The 13,886-nt window shown below is 41.2% G+C and overlaps 1 protein-coding gene across 1 annotated transcript in view; it reads left to right on the top strand.

Moving 5' to 3' along the window:
• Positions 1-394: 394 nt before the first annotated feature.
• The window catches only part of LOC138420280 (interferon-induced very large GTPase 1-like), a 68,385-nt gene continuing 54,893 nt past the window's right edge, over positions 395-13,886 (top strand). The window contains exon 1 of the mRNA XM_069553381.1: positions 395-501. The gene's annotated coding sequence lies outside the window, so the exon portion shown is untranslated. The remainder of the gene's footprint in view (positions 502-13,886) is intronic.

Raw genomic sequence — 13,886 nt, forward strand, 5'->3', positions numbered from 1 at the left:
ATGTGAAGGACAGGGAGGCCTGATGTGCTGCAGTCCATGGAGTCACAAAGAGTTGGACACGACTGAGCAACTGATCAACAAAGCAAAAATAAAGCATAACAAAAACAATTACATTTTAAGATACAACAAAAAGAAAAAAAAATCACTGCAATATATAATAAAGACAGAAGTTTTACATCTTTAATGTATAGTTTATTTAAAATATATAAGTAAACATGACAAAATAGACGTATCAAAAGGAAAATAAGTAGAATTTAAAATGCATATCCAAACAACTGAAATAAATATCTCTGCTGGTAGAAATATAAACTAGCACACTAGTTTCATGAAGGTAATTTCATGAGGTGTATCAAAAGCCTTAATAAATGACATGCCCTAACAATTTTACTTCTAGGAATTTATTCTAAGAGGGGCCGCCATGTGGAGATACCCTTCATCCAAGGTAAGGAGCAGCAGGTACGCTTTGCTGGAGCAGCCGTGAAGAGATACCCCACGTCCAAGGTAAGAGAAACCCAAGTAAGACGGTAGATGTTGTGAGAGGGCATCAGAGGGCAGACACACTGAAACCATAATCACAGAAAACTAGCCAATCTGATCACACGGACCATAGCCTTGTCTAACTCAGTGAAACTAAGCCATGCTGAGAGGGGCCACCCAAGACGGACAGGTCATGGTAGAGAGGTCTGACAGAATGTGGTCCACTGGAGAAGGGACTGGCAAACCACTTCAGTATTCTTGCCTTGAGAACTCCATGAACATTATGAAAAGGCAAAAAGATAGGACACTGAAAGATGAACTCTCCAGGTCGATAGGTGCCCGCTATGCTACTGGAGATCAGTGGAAAAATAACTCCAGAAAGAATGAAGGGATGGAACCAAAGCAAAAACAATACCCAGTTGTGGATGTGTCTGGTGATAGAAGCAAGGTCCGATGCTGTAAAGAGCAATATTGCATAGGAACCTGGCATGTCAGGTCCATGAATCAGGCATATTGGAAGTGGTCTACACATGGACATCACCAGATGGTCAACATCGAAATCAGATTGATTATATTCTTTGCAGCCAAAGATAGAGAAGCTCTATACAGTCAGCAAAAACAAGACAGGGAGCTGACTGTGGCTCAGATCACGAACTCCTTATTGCCAAATTCAGACTTAAATTGAATAAAGTAGGGAAAAACACTAGACCATTCAGGTATGACCTAAATCAAATCCCTTATGATTATACAGTGGAAGTGAGAAATAGTTTTAAGGCACTAGATCTGATAGACAGAGTACCTGATGAACTATGGATGGAGGTTCATGACATTGTACAAAAGACAGGGATTAAGAATGCAAAAAAGCAAAATGGCTGTTTGAGGAGGCCTTACAGATAGCTGTGAAAAGAAGAGAAGTGAAAAGCAAAGAAGAAAAGGAAAGATATTCCCATGTGAATGCAGAGTTCAAAAGAATAGCAAGGAGAGATTAAAAAAAGAAAAAAACCTTCCTCAGGGATCAGTGCAAAGAAATAGAGGAAAACAACACAATGGGAAAGACTAGAGATCTCCTCAAGAAAATTAGAGATATGAAGGGAACATTTCATGCAAAGATGGGCTCGATAAAGGACGGAAATGGTATGGACCTAACAGAAGCAGAGATATTAAGAAGAGGTGGCAAGAATACACAGAAGAACTTTACAAAAGAGATCTTCATGACCCAGATAATCACGATGGTGTGATCACTCACCTAGAGCCAGACATCCTGGAATGTGAAGTCAAGTGGGCCTTAGAAATCATCACTACGAACAAAGCTAGTGGAAGTGATGGAATTCCAGTTGAGCTGTTTCAAATCCTGAAAGATGATGCTGTGAAAGGTCTGCCCTCAATGTGCCAGCAAATTTGGAAAACTCAGCAGTGGCCACAGGACTGGAAAAGGTCAGTTTTCATTCCAATACCAAAGAAAGGCAATGCCAAAGAATGCTCAAACTACCGCACAATTGCACTCATTATCACACGAAGTAATGCTCAAAATTCTTCAAGCCAGGCTTCAGTAAATCGTGAACCGTGAACTTCCTGACGTTCAAGCTGGTTTTAGAAAAGGCAGAGGAACCAGAGATCAAATTGCCAACATCTGCTGGAACATCAAAAAAAACAAGAGAGATCCAGAAAAACATCTATTTCTGCTTTATTGACTATGCCAAAGCCTTTGACGGTGTGGATCACAATAAACTATGGAAAATTCTTGAAGAGATGGAAATACCAGACCATCTGACTCATCTCTTGAGAAACCCGTATGCAGGTCAAGAAGCAACAGTTAGAACTGGACATGGAACAACAGACTGGTTCCAAATAGGAAAAGGAGTATGTCAAGGCCATATATTGTCACTCTGCTTATTTAACTTATATGCAGAGTACATCATGTGAAACGCTGGGCTGGATGAAACAAAGTTCGAATCAAGGTTGCTGGGAGAAATCAATAACTTCAGATATGCAGATGACACCACCCTTATGGCAGAAAGTGAAGAGGAACTAAAAAGCCTCTTGACGAACCTGAAGGAGGAGAGTGAAAAAGTTCGTTTGAAGTTCAACATTCAGAAAACTAAGATCATGGCATCTGGTCCCATCACTTCACGGGAAATATTTGGAGAAACAGTTGAAATGGGTCAGACTTTATTTCTGGGGGCTCCAAAATCATTGCAGATGGTGATTGCAGCCATGAAATTGAAAGACACTTACTCCTTGGAAGGAAAGTTATGACCAACCTAGATAGCATATTTAAAAGCAGAGAGTTACTTTGCCAACAAAGGTCCATCTAGTCAAGGCTGTGGTTTTTCCAGTGGTCATGTATGGATGTGAGAGTTGGACTGTGAAGAAAGCTGAATGCTGAAGAATTGATGCTTTTGAACTGTGGTGTTGGAGAAGACTCTTGAGAGTCCCTTGGACTGCAAGGAGATCCAACCTGTCCATCCTAAAGGAGATCAGTCCTGGGCTTTCATTGGAAAGACTGATGTTGAAGCTGAAACTCCAATACTTTGGCCACCTCATGCAAAGTGTTGACTCATTGGGAAAGACCCTAATGCTGGGAAGGATTAGGGGCAGGAGGAGAAGGAGACAACAGAGGATGAGATGGCTGAATGGCATCACCAACTCGATGGACATGGGTTTGGGTGAACTCCGGGAGTTGGTGATGGACAGGGAGGCCTGGCGTGCTGTGATTGATGGGGTCACAGAATTGGACATGACTGAGCAACTGAACTGAATTGAATTATGGAAAAGCACTGTGCATAGAATTGTAAATAAAATCAAAATGTGAAAATCATTTGATAGTCCATTATTTTGAAGATGATAAGTAGAAAAACACTCTATCTCTTCAATAAGATTTAATGAGAAATTAAGAGAAATTAGATAACTCCTTGTACATCTACATAGAAAAATATGAACACACATTAAATAGACAATGCAAGGTACAAATAACTTTCTATAATATAATCCAACTTGGTAAAATAAAGAAACTATTACTATTACTTATGTTCAACAATCATTGAGCTACATTTTATGTTCTGGCTACTATTATAAAAATTAGTGACTCGAGTGTTAGAACAAAGAAAGAGATAAAGTCCTTATTTTTATAAACTTTCTAGTGGAAAGAGACAATAAATAAACACAGATATAAATAGGATGTTCAGTTCAGTTCAGCTGCCCAGTCATGTTCAACTCTTTGTGACCCCATGGACAGCAGCTTGCCAGGCTTCCCAATCCATCTATCACCAACTCCCAGAACTTGCTCAAATTCATGTCCATCGAGTTGGTGATGCCATCCAACCATCTCAGCCTCTGTGGTCCCCTTCTCTTCCTGTCTTCAGTCTTTCCCAGCATCAAGGTCTTTTCAAATGAGTCAGTTCTTTGCATCAGGTGGCCAAATACTGGAGCTTCAGCTTCAGCATCACTACTTCCAATAAATATTCAGGACTGATTTCCTTTAGGATGGACTGGTTTGATCTCCCTGCAGTTCAAGGGACTCTCAAGAGTCTTCTCCAACACCACAGTTCAAAAGCATCCATTTTTGGTGCTCAGCTTTCTTGAGCTGAGCTTGAGTCCAGCTCTCACATCCATATATGACTACTGGACAAACCACAGCTTTGACTAGATAGACCTTTGTTGGCAAAGTAATGTCACTGCTTTTTAATGTGCTGTCTGGGTTTGTCATAGGTTTTCTTCTAAGGAGCAAGCATCTTTTAATTTCATGACTGCAGTCACCATCTGCAGTGATTTTGGAGCCCAAGAAAATAAAGTTTGTCACCGTTTTCATTTTTCCTCATCTATATCCATGAAGTGATGGGACCAGACGCTGTGATCTTAGTGTTTAGACTGTTGAGTTTTAAACCAGCTTTTTCGCTCACCTCTTTCATTTTCATCAAGAGGCTCTTTAGTTCCTCTTTGTTTTCTACCATAACGGTGGTGCGATCTGCATATCTGAGGCTATTGATATTTTCCCGACAATCTTGATTCCAGCTTGTGCTTCATCCAGCCCATCTTTTCACATGATGTACTCTGCACATATGTTAAATAATCAGGATTACAACATACAGCCTTGACATACTCCTTTCCCAATTTGGAACCAGTTCGTTGTTTCACATCTGGTTATAACTGTTGCTTTTGACCTGCGTACAGATTTCTCAGGAGGCAGGTAAGGTGGTCTGGTATTCATATCTCTTAAAGAATTTTCCACAGTTTGTTGCCATCTACACAGTCAAATACCAGACCACCTGACCTGCTTCTTGAGAAATCTGTATGCAGGTCAGGAAGCAGCAGTTAGAACTGGACATGGAACAACAGACTGGTTCCAAATAGCAAAAGGAGTACGTCAAGGCTGTATATTCTCACCCTGCTTATTTAACTTATATGCAGAGTACATGAGAAACGCTGGGTTGGAAGAAACACAAGCTGGAATCAAGATTGCCGGGAGATATATCAATCACCTCAGATATGCAGATGACGCCACCCTTATGGCAGAAAGTGAAGAGGAACTAAAAAGCCTCCTGATGAAAGTGAAAGAGGAGCGTGAAAAAGTTGGCTTAAAGCTCAACATTCAGAAAACGAAGGTCATGGCATCCGGTCCCATCACTTCGTGGGAAATAGATGGGGAAACAGTGGAAACAGCATCAGACTTTATTTTTGGGGGCTCCAAAATCACTACAGATGGTGACTGCAGCCATGAAATTAAAAGACACTTACTCCTTGGAAGAAAAGTTAGGACCAACCTAGATAGCATATTCAAAAGCAGAGACATTACTTTGCCAACTAAGGTCCATCTAGTCAAGGCTATGGTTTTTCCAGTAGTCATGTATGGATGTGAGAGTTTGGTCTGTGAAGAGGGCCTAGTGCCGAAGAATTGATGCATTTGAACTGTGGTGTTGGAGAAGACTCTTGAGAGTCCCTTGGACTGCAAGGAGATCCAACCAGTCCATTCTGAAGGAGATCAGCTCTGGGATTTCTTTGGAAGGAATGATGCTAAAGCTGAAACTCCAGTACTTTGGCCACCTCATGTGAAGAATTGATTCATTGGAAAATACTCTGATGCTGGGAGGGATTGGGGGGGCAGGAAGAGAAGGGGATGACAGAGGATGAGATGGCTGGATGGCATCACGGACTCGATGGACGTGAGTCTGAGTGAACTCCGGGAGTTGGTGATGGACAGGTAGGCCTGGCATGCTGCGATTCATGGGGTCGCAAAGAGTCGGACACGACTGAGCAACTGAACTGAACTGATCACAGTCAAAGGCTTTGGCGTAATCAATAAAGCAGAAGTAGATGTTTTTCTGGAATTCTCTTTCTTTTTCTTTGATTCAACCAATGTTGGCAATTTGATCTTTGGTTCCTCTGCCTTTTCTAAATCCAGCTTGAACATCTGGAAGGTCTTGGTTCATATACTGTTGTAGCCTAGCTTGAAGAATTTTGCGTGTTACTTTGCTAGTGTGTCAGATGAGTGTAATTGTGCGGTAGCTTGAACATTCTTTGGCATTGCCTTTCTTTGGAATTGGAATGAAAACTGACCTTTTCCAGTCCTATGGGCACTGCTGAGTTTTCCAAATTTGCTGGCACATTGGGTGCAGCACTTCAATAGCACCATCTTTTAGGATTTGAAATGGCTCAATTGGAATTTGATCACATCCACTAGTTGTGTTCGTAGTGATGCTACCTAAGGCCTACTTGACTTCACACTCCAAGATGTCTAGCTCTAGGTGAGTGATCACAACATCACGGTTATCTGGGTAATGAAGATCTTTTTTGTATAGTTCTTCTGTGTAATCTTGTCACCTCTTCTCAATATTTTCAGCTTCTGTTAGGTCCATTCCATTTCTGTCCTTTATTGTGCCTATCTTTGCATGACGTTTTCCCTTGGTATCTCTAATTTTCTTGAAGAGATCTCTAGTCTTTCCCATTCTATTGTTTTCCTCTATTTCTTTGCCCTGATCACTTAGGAAGGCTTTCTGATCTCTCCCTGCTATTCTTTGGAACTCTGCATTCAAATGGGTATATCTTTCCTTTTCTCCTCTACCTTTGGCTTCTCTTCTTTTCTCAGGTATTTGTATGGCCTCCTAGGGCAACCATTTTGCCTTTTTGCATTTTTTTTCCTTGGGGATGGCCTTGATCACTGCCTTCTGTACAATGTCACAAACCTCTGTCCATAGTTCTCAGGCACTCTATCAGAGACAATCCCTTGAATCTATTTGTCACTTCCAGTGTATAATCATAAAGGATGTGATTTAGGTCATAAATGGTATGTCAGATGATGGCAAATGCTAAGAAGAAAAAATATAGAAAAATAAAGAAGATAATGAGTTTTGGGCATACAAGCCTGCTATTTAATATAGGGTCATCAGAAAATACTTTCCCAGGTACAGTGACATATGACCAGAATTCTGAAGAAAGGGATGGAAAGGAAAAAATTTTTTTTAATTTTTTTTAAGACAGAGCAAGAGCAAAGACTCCAAAGATGGAAGAAGGTGAGGTCTAACAAAAAAGCCAGTATAGTTGTAGCACAAAAAAACCCCAGCATTTTTTGTGCTCGTCAGAGAGGAAACTGATATAAGGGTTTGTGGGACATTGTAGGACTTGGTACTTTTGCTAAGAGAGAGATGGGAAGCTCTTGGAGATTTCTAAGCAGAGGAATGACATCTTACTTTTGATTTAAAAGGGTAATTCTCCTATTAAAATGTTCATACTGTGTGAATAGACAGAAAAAATGAGGTAGAGTACAATGACAATGACAATTCAGGGGAATAAGTTAGAAGACTATTGCAACAATTCAGGAAAGAGATGATAGCAGCTTGTATTAGGATAGCGCTTAGTGCTACACATGGTCTGTGGCCTAATCCAGGATATATTTTAATAGTAGAACCAACAAGATTTGCTTGAATTGAATAAATATCCCAGATATCCCAACATGTCTGGGATAATTAGTTTGAGGGTTCAAAAATATTCCCCTAAAGTGGTATCCCAAATTATATCAACTCCAAGTCTGTATTTGATCAAATTAGCAAAAATCCTGGATCTGCTTCCCCCACATATCTGACCCCAAACCCGAGGGATACCTTTAGTAATTAGTAATCTCTTCTAAAGTTTTCAATATTCACGAGTAGTACCAGAATGCAACTGAATCCCTTTCAGAGCCAGCAAAATCCACGACTGCTCCCATATTACTGGGAGCTCTTCCCTAAGTTCATTCTTACCACTTCCATGGTGGACACTCTGAATTAAGCTTCTGACTTAATTTCTCTTTGCATTCTTCCTGGCTATTCTGAAAATCCCTCAGATTCTTCTGAAAAGGGGGCCACCCTATGTCCCCAACCACTGTAAATTTCCTACATGTGCTCTTCTGGATTCACATTGATGAATATTTACCCTAGATTCTAAAGTACTCAATATCATCAATTATAAAATCTACCCAAATATCTAGAAAGGCATAGTAAGTTCTCCCCTTGACTAGGTGATGGAAAATTCCTTGAATTCCATCTTCTGTTTCACACAGTGTGAAAGTGAAAGTTAGTTGCTCAGTCATGTCCAGCTCTTTGCAACCCCATGGACTGTAGCCTGCCTGGCTCCTTTGTCCATGGAATTCTCCAGGTAGGAATACCGGAGTAGGTAGCCTTTCCCTTCTCCAGGGATCTTCCTGACCCAGGGATCAAACCCAGGACACTTGCCCTGCAAGTGGATTCTTTACTGTCTGAGACACCTTCAGTTTTGCATAATCAGTTTCAGTATCTCCGTCTGAGACTGAGATGGAGTTTACACTGGAGATCCTTTAGGCAGAACTTGAATGGGAAGAAGAGATGGAAAGAATTAATATTCTGAGCCCCTACCTCAGGCTAAGCCCTGGAATTCTCATTTCATCAACACAATGAAAAGTAGCAAGAAGAAATGTTACTGAACGTTTATAAACTTGAGTCCACTAGCTCATGTAAAGCCAATCTACTGACAAAAAGTTTTGGTGAAGGAAAGTGAAAGTGAAAGTCACTCAGTCCTACCCTACTCTTTGCGAATATACCCATGGACTATACAGTCCATAGAATTCTCTAGGCCAGAATACTGGAGTGGGTAGTGTTCATTTCTCCAGGGGATCTTCCTGACCCATGAATCAAACCAGGGTCTCCCTACATTGCAGGCAGATTCCTCACCAGCTGAGCTACAGAATATGCTGCACTTATTACAGGGCCATACAAGGAGTCATATGGGCTCAAAAGGTCCAGATTTCCCAGTAGATTTCAGAAAGCCTTTTTTTTTAAGCCAAAGTGAGAGGATCACAGGTGTGTGATCAGCTTGTGCATAATTCTCTGATTGGTTGATGGTGATATAACACGTTGGTGTCATAGTGGTTAATACGCTCAATCCTCAGACTACAATCAGTTTGGGGACCATGTTCTCGTAGTTCATGTGGTTAACTTTTTACATCTGGTGGAGGTTTTATAGTATTTGCAAAACTACTCAGGAAGTTGTATCAGACACCATGATCTATGTACTTAAGGAAGGAACTGAAGATCCTGTCACTTTGTTATATCGCTGATCCATTGTTTAAATTGTTACCAGTTCGCCTGCCCCAGCTGCTATGTTTTGTTACTACAAATTCACAGTCTTTAAATCAAGCCTTGAGCCAGCCTTTTGTGACTCAGGGGTGACCTGGTAGATCAAAGCTTTTCTACAAAGAGGCAGATGGAGCACATGGGAGGGTGGGCAGTTTGGTTTTGGGAAAGCCCTATAGGATCCAACTCAGTTCAGTTCAGTTCAGTCACTTAGTTGTGTCCAACTCTTTGCGACCCCATGAATCGCAGCACGCCAGGCCTCCCTGTACATCACCAAGTCCCAGAGTTCACTCAGACTCACGTCTGTCGAGTCCGTGATGCCATCCAGCCATCTCATCCTCTGTGGTCCCCTTCTCCTCCTGGCCCCAATCCCTCCCAGCATCAGAGTCTTTTCCAGTGAGTCCACTCTTCGCATGAGGTGGCCAAAGTACCGGAGCTTCAGCTTTAGCATCATTCCTTCCAAAGAAATTCCAGGGTTGATCTCCTTCAGAATGGACTAAGTTACTGAAAAATGGAGAAAGATTAAATGAGTGACCAAAGTTTGCATGATTAGAAAGTAACAACAATGGAGTTTGAGTCACACTTTCCATGTAAATACATCCCTTTGAGGAGACTAGTATAGATAGCCATTCCTAAACTTGACAAATTAGCCCCAATTTTTATATCCCTGTCATCTGCAAGGATAATGCCACCTAAATATTTGCTTAGAAATTCATGTTTTCTAAAGGGAGTAGACTGGAAATAGGATCAGAGAGCAGAAAATCTCAGAGTTCACAAGAGAAGAGGACACTCTTCCTTTCTTCCTCTACCTAGGACTAGCGAAGCCCTACTGGTTGCAGCTGGGCACTGCCCTGAGAGGTAGAGGGAGAAGCCCACTGAAGGCAGGATCCAATGCCTCTGTGTCTTTCCCTGTGTAATATAGTTATTTATAATAAGATACGTATAGTTGATCTTTGTCCCAATTCATAAAACAAGGTTCTTGAAATGCTTATAAATTCCTAAGTAGTAAGAATGGTAGAAATACATTTGTTCTAATGAGGCAAGTCTGGGTGGGCTCCTGGATGGGAAATGCCCACCAGAAAGACAAAACCATGATTAGAAGTTTTATATTTCCAGGCCTCTACTTCCCATTCTCCAGAGAGGGGCTGAAAATTAACTTAATAATAGATAAATCCTATGTAAGAAAGCCTACATAAAATCCCAAGAGCGTGGGGTTTGGAGAGCTTTCAGTTTGGTGAACACATTCATATATACCAAGAGAGGGATGGACCCCTACTCCACAGGGACAGAAGCCACCAAGACCTCAACCTATGTGTCTCTTCACCTGTCTGTTTATCTGTATCCTTTATCACATTCTTTACTCAACTAGTAAACATACGTCTTCCCTGGATTTTAGAAGTTGCTCTAGCAAGTACATCAAACCTGAAGAGGAGGCTTTCAGGAACTTCTGATTTATAGCCAAGTCATACAGAAGTTGAGGTTAATCTGGGGATCTACTGCCTGAAATTGACATGTGAAGCCAGTGGCAGTCTCCTGGGACTGAGCCCTTAAACTGTGGGACCTGACAGTACATTCAGAAAGATGCATAGTGTCAGAATCAAGGTAAATTGTAGGACACCCTGATAGTGCTGCAGAATTGCTTGTTGTGGGGAAAGCCCCACACACATCTGGTGTTGAAACAAAGGAAAACTGTTTTATTTTTTTCTAAAACACCTAGGTTGTCTGATTTTTTTCTTTCTCTTCTTCCTCTCTTTTGATGGGATACAGTGCAGGTGACCCAACATGGGCCACTTGGATGTGTAGATTATTTCAACCTGAAGGTAAGGAAGTTCCAAACTCAGAAAGAAACTTTAAACTTCTACCTAACTGCCTAAGAGAACAGATTATAGACCCTGTTCCAGGAGGGAGATACCACTAAAGATAACTATACAACACTATATATAACTATAGTATACAATGAACTAGGTGTGATAAACAGCGAGGATCTTAGCAAGGCCAGTTTGATAGAAGTCCTCTCTGTGTCCTATTCTCTCTAGACTGACCAGTGAACATTTGTTTAACAAACATTAAATCTCTATGTTTTCCTGTGAATTACTTTACTTCCCTTTGAAGTCCCAGACTCCTACCTCTTTCTCCTTAGTCCAGTATGATTTATAAATGTACATCACCTTGCCTCACTATCTTTCAAATTTCCCATGCCTATGTTAATTCTCCAGACATATATATTAAACTTGATTTTCTACTGTGAATGTCTTATATCATTTTAATTATTTGACTAGTCAAAAGAAATAAAAGGGGAAAAAGAAAAATACCACCACCCCATTTTTGTTGACAAGTATCACCCACCTGATTTCAGAAGAGACCAACAGAGTCCTTTAATGGACATATTCTCTTAGTCAAAGAAGATCCAATTAGAAGGAAAGAATCAGGGGGAAATGTCAGACAAGAGAGACCCAGTGATCTCAGCTGCCCCTTTCTCTGTAATCAATGGGTTAGAGATGGATTGGTTCGTGCCAGGATTTTTAGCTGAAGCTGAAAGAAGGGCTGAAATTAGGGTGTAGCAAGTGAGGCACCCAGACTACAAAATTTAAATCTCTCTTACTCTCAAGTTCCCTTGTACCCTAAACTATTCTCTTGCCTCACCCTAGTTCCAGCCCTGGATGCTTGGCTCTCTCTAGTATCACTGTGGAGGACTGGTTGACTTCCTTTCTCCTCAGTTTATTCAGAATAAGACTATTATTTTTCAAAGAGAAAACTGGCAATAAAAAACAAAAAAGCCCAGAGATAACATCTTTCAAAAAACATTCACTAGTCATTTAACCGAAGTTCCTGTTAAAAACAAACATTTCCTGGAACTGAGAGAAAACTGAAAAAGAAAGCAAAAGTCTGTTTCCTGTATTGGGTGTTGACATGAAGTATTGGGAGTAAATATGTGGTGAAATAAACATTTCAAATCTGATATTATTCTAAGGGAATGCTTTTACTCCTTCATCAATTTATACATTTACTGAAATCTTACCGTACACAGAAAGTTTACTCACTCTGTGAGAGAATCTGAGGTGCCCCAGACTCTGATCTCTAGATCCAAAGCATAGCAATAGAGAAGACACGGGCACTGACACAAAGCCCAGCACAAGAACACAAAAACACGCACGTACACAGAAACACTCAGAGGTGCAGGCTGAGCAGTGGAGGGGACTCTGCTGCTAAAGACGCCTCCATTGATATTTCTTGCTCTGACAGATTTGATCATCAAACTAATTGTGTGTTGGGGAAAAGAATTCATATGTGAACGTCTACTTCAGGCCAAGCACTGGGTGAGATTAACCTACCTCATTTTATCCTCATTAATATTCTGCGAGTGGATGGTGCTGCTGACACAAATTCATTCCAGTCCTCGACTGCTCGTCATTACTTAGGTCCCCCTCTCCACACTCATAAGCAAATATAGCTAGGAACTGCTGGATCCTGGACTCAAACTGATGGCTGACGTTTACACTCTGGCCTACTAGAAAACACTTTCATTCCTATTCTAAAAGCAGGAAAAGGGAAGTGTGATTGAAAGGGTACCACTCCAGCCCTTCTTATACCTTCCTGGTGTCTCATGTCACTCACTGAAATACCTGTTAATATTCTCACGAATTACTGAACAAACAGGCTCAAACAGACCAACCATTTTCTTATTCAGTCATGATATTTTGTTCATATGGTTCATGCACTACATTTGGGATACAAAGATGAATAAGATGGATCTCCCACAACCGGGAGGAACAAAGGGAGGTGGGGTGTTTGAGGCTGGGGGATGGGAGAAATGAGGCAGACAGGCAGCAGCTGCAGTGCACACACTGTGACGGGGCATCGCAGGTGGAGTCAGGGCTCTGAGAGCAGCACAGATGGCTCAGTCCAGGCCCGTGTAGGGGAGACGCACAGGGGCACTGGGAGTGGAAAGGAGAAATATGAGATGACGTGGGTAGCATTTCTAGAGGTCCTAGGGAAAATGAGCATGAGGTTCTCCTCCAAGAAGACATGTGCAGACATATACAGCTTGAAACAGAGGAACAATGGAGCAGGCGGTACTGTTTACAAGCAAAATTATAATGAATTAAACCATGGGGTAAGATAATAATCTATGAAACAAAATGCTTTACATGAGATGTGTAAGGGAAAACAGATTTTTAACATTACTCAAAAGCTCTGCTTCCCTTGTAGCTCAGTCAAAGAATCCATCTGCAATGCAGCAGACCTGGGTTCAATTCCAGGTTGGGAAGATCCCCTGGAGAAGGAAATGGCAACCCACTCCAGTATTCTTGCCTGGAGAATCCCACCGACAGAGGAGCCTGGCAGGCTATAGTCCATGGGGTTGCAAAAGTCAGACACAACTTAGTAACTAAACTTCTACAAAAGCTCTAATATAAAATTCAGTTCAGTTCAGTTCAGTCACTCAGTCGTTAGAAAACAGTAAAATTCTCTTTCTCACTATAAACACACAATATGCTTTTAAGAATTTAGCTCATGTTAGTGTTGAAGCATCCACACCAGCTAATACAATTTTGAAACTTTGTTAATTTTCAAATCAATCACACAGCTAGAACAGTAAAGCAGTTAAAGCAAGTTCCCTGAGGAAGACATTCTAAGGTGCCCTTGTCTCTTTTCTGAAATTCTTTCCCTATCCTGCTTCTCCCATGTTCTTTATCTGGTGCTCACCCCAGGCCACCATAAATAAACGTGCACACGCACCGCCCCCCCCCCACATTAGTCTTCCATTTGCAATAACCTTAACACCCAGGAATCACCATGCAAACACAATTATAAATCACAATTATCTAATCA

Source organism: Ovis canadensis, chromosome 15, assembly GCF_042477335.2.
Source record: "Ovis canadensis isolate MfBH-ARS-UI-01 breed Bighorn chromosome 15, ARS-UI_OviCan_v2, whole genome shotgun sequence".
NCBI classification, from domain to species: Eukaryota; Metazoa; Chordata; class Mammalia; order Artiodactyla; family Bovidae; genus Ovis; species Ovis canadensis.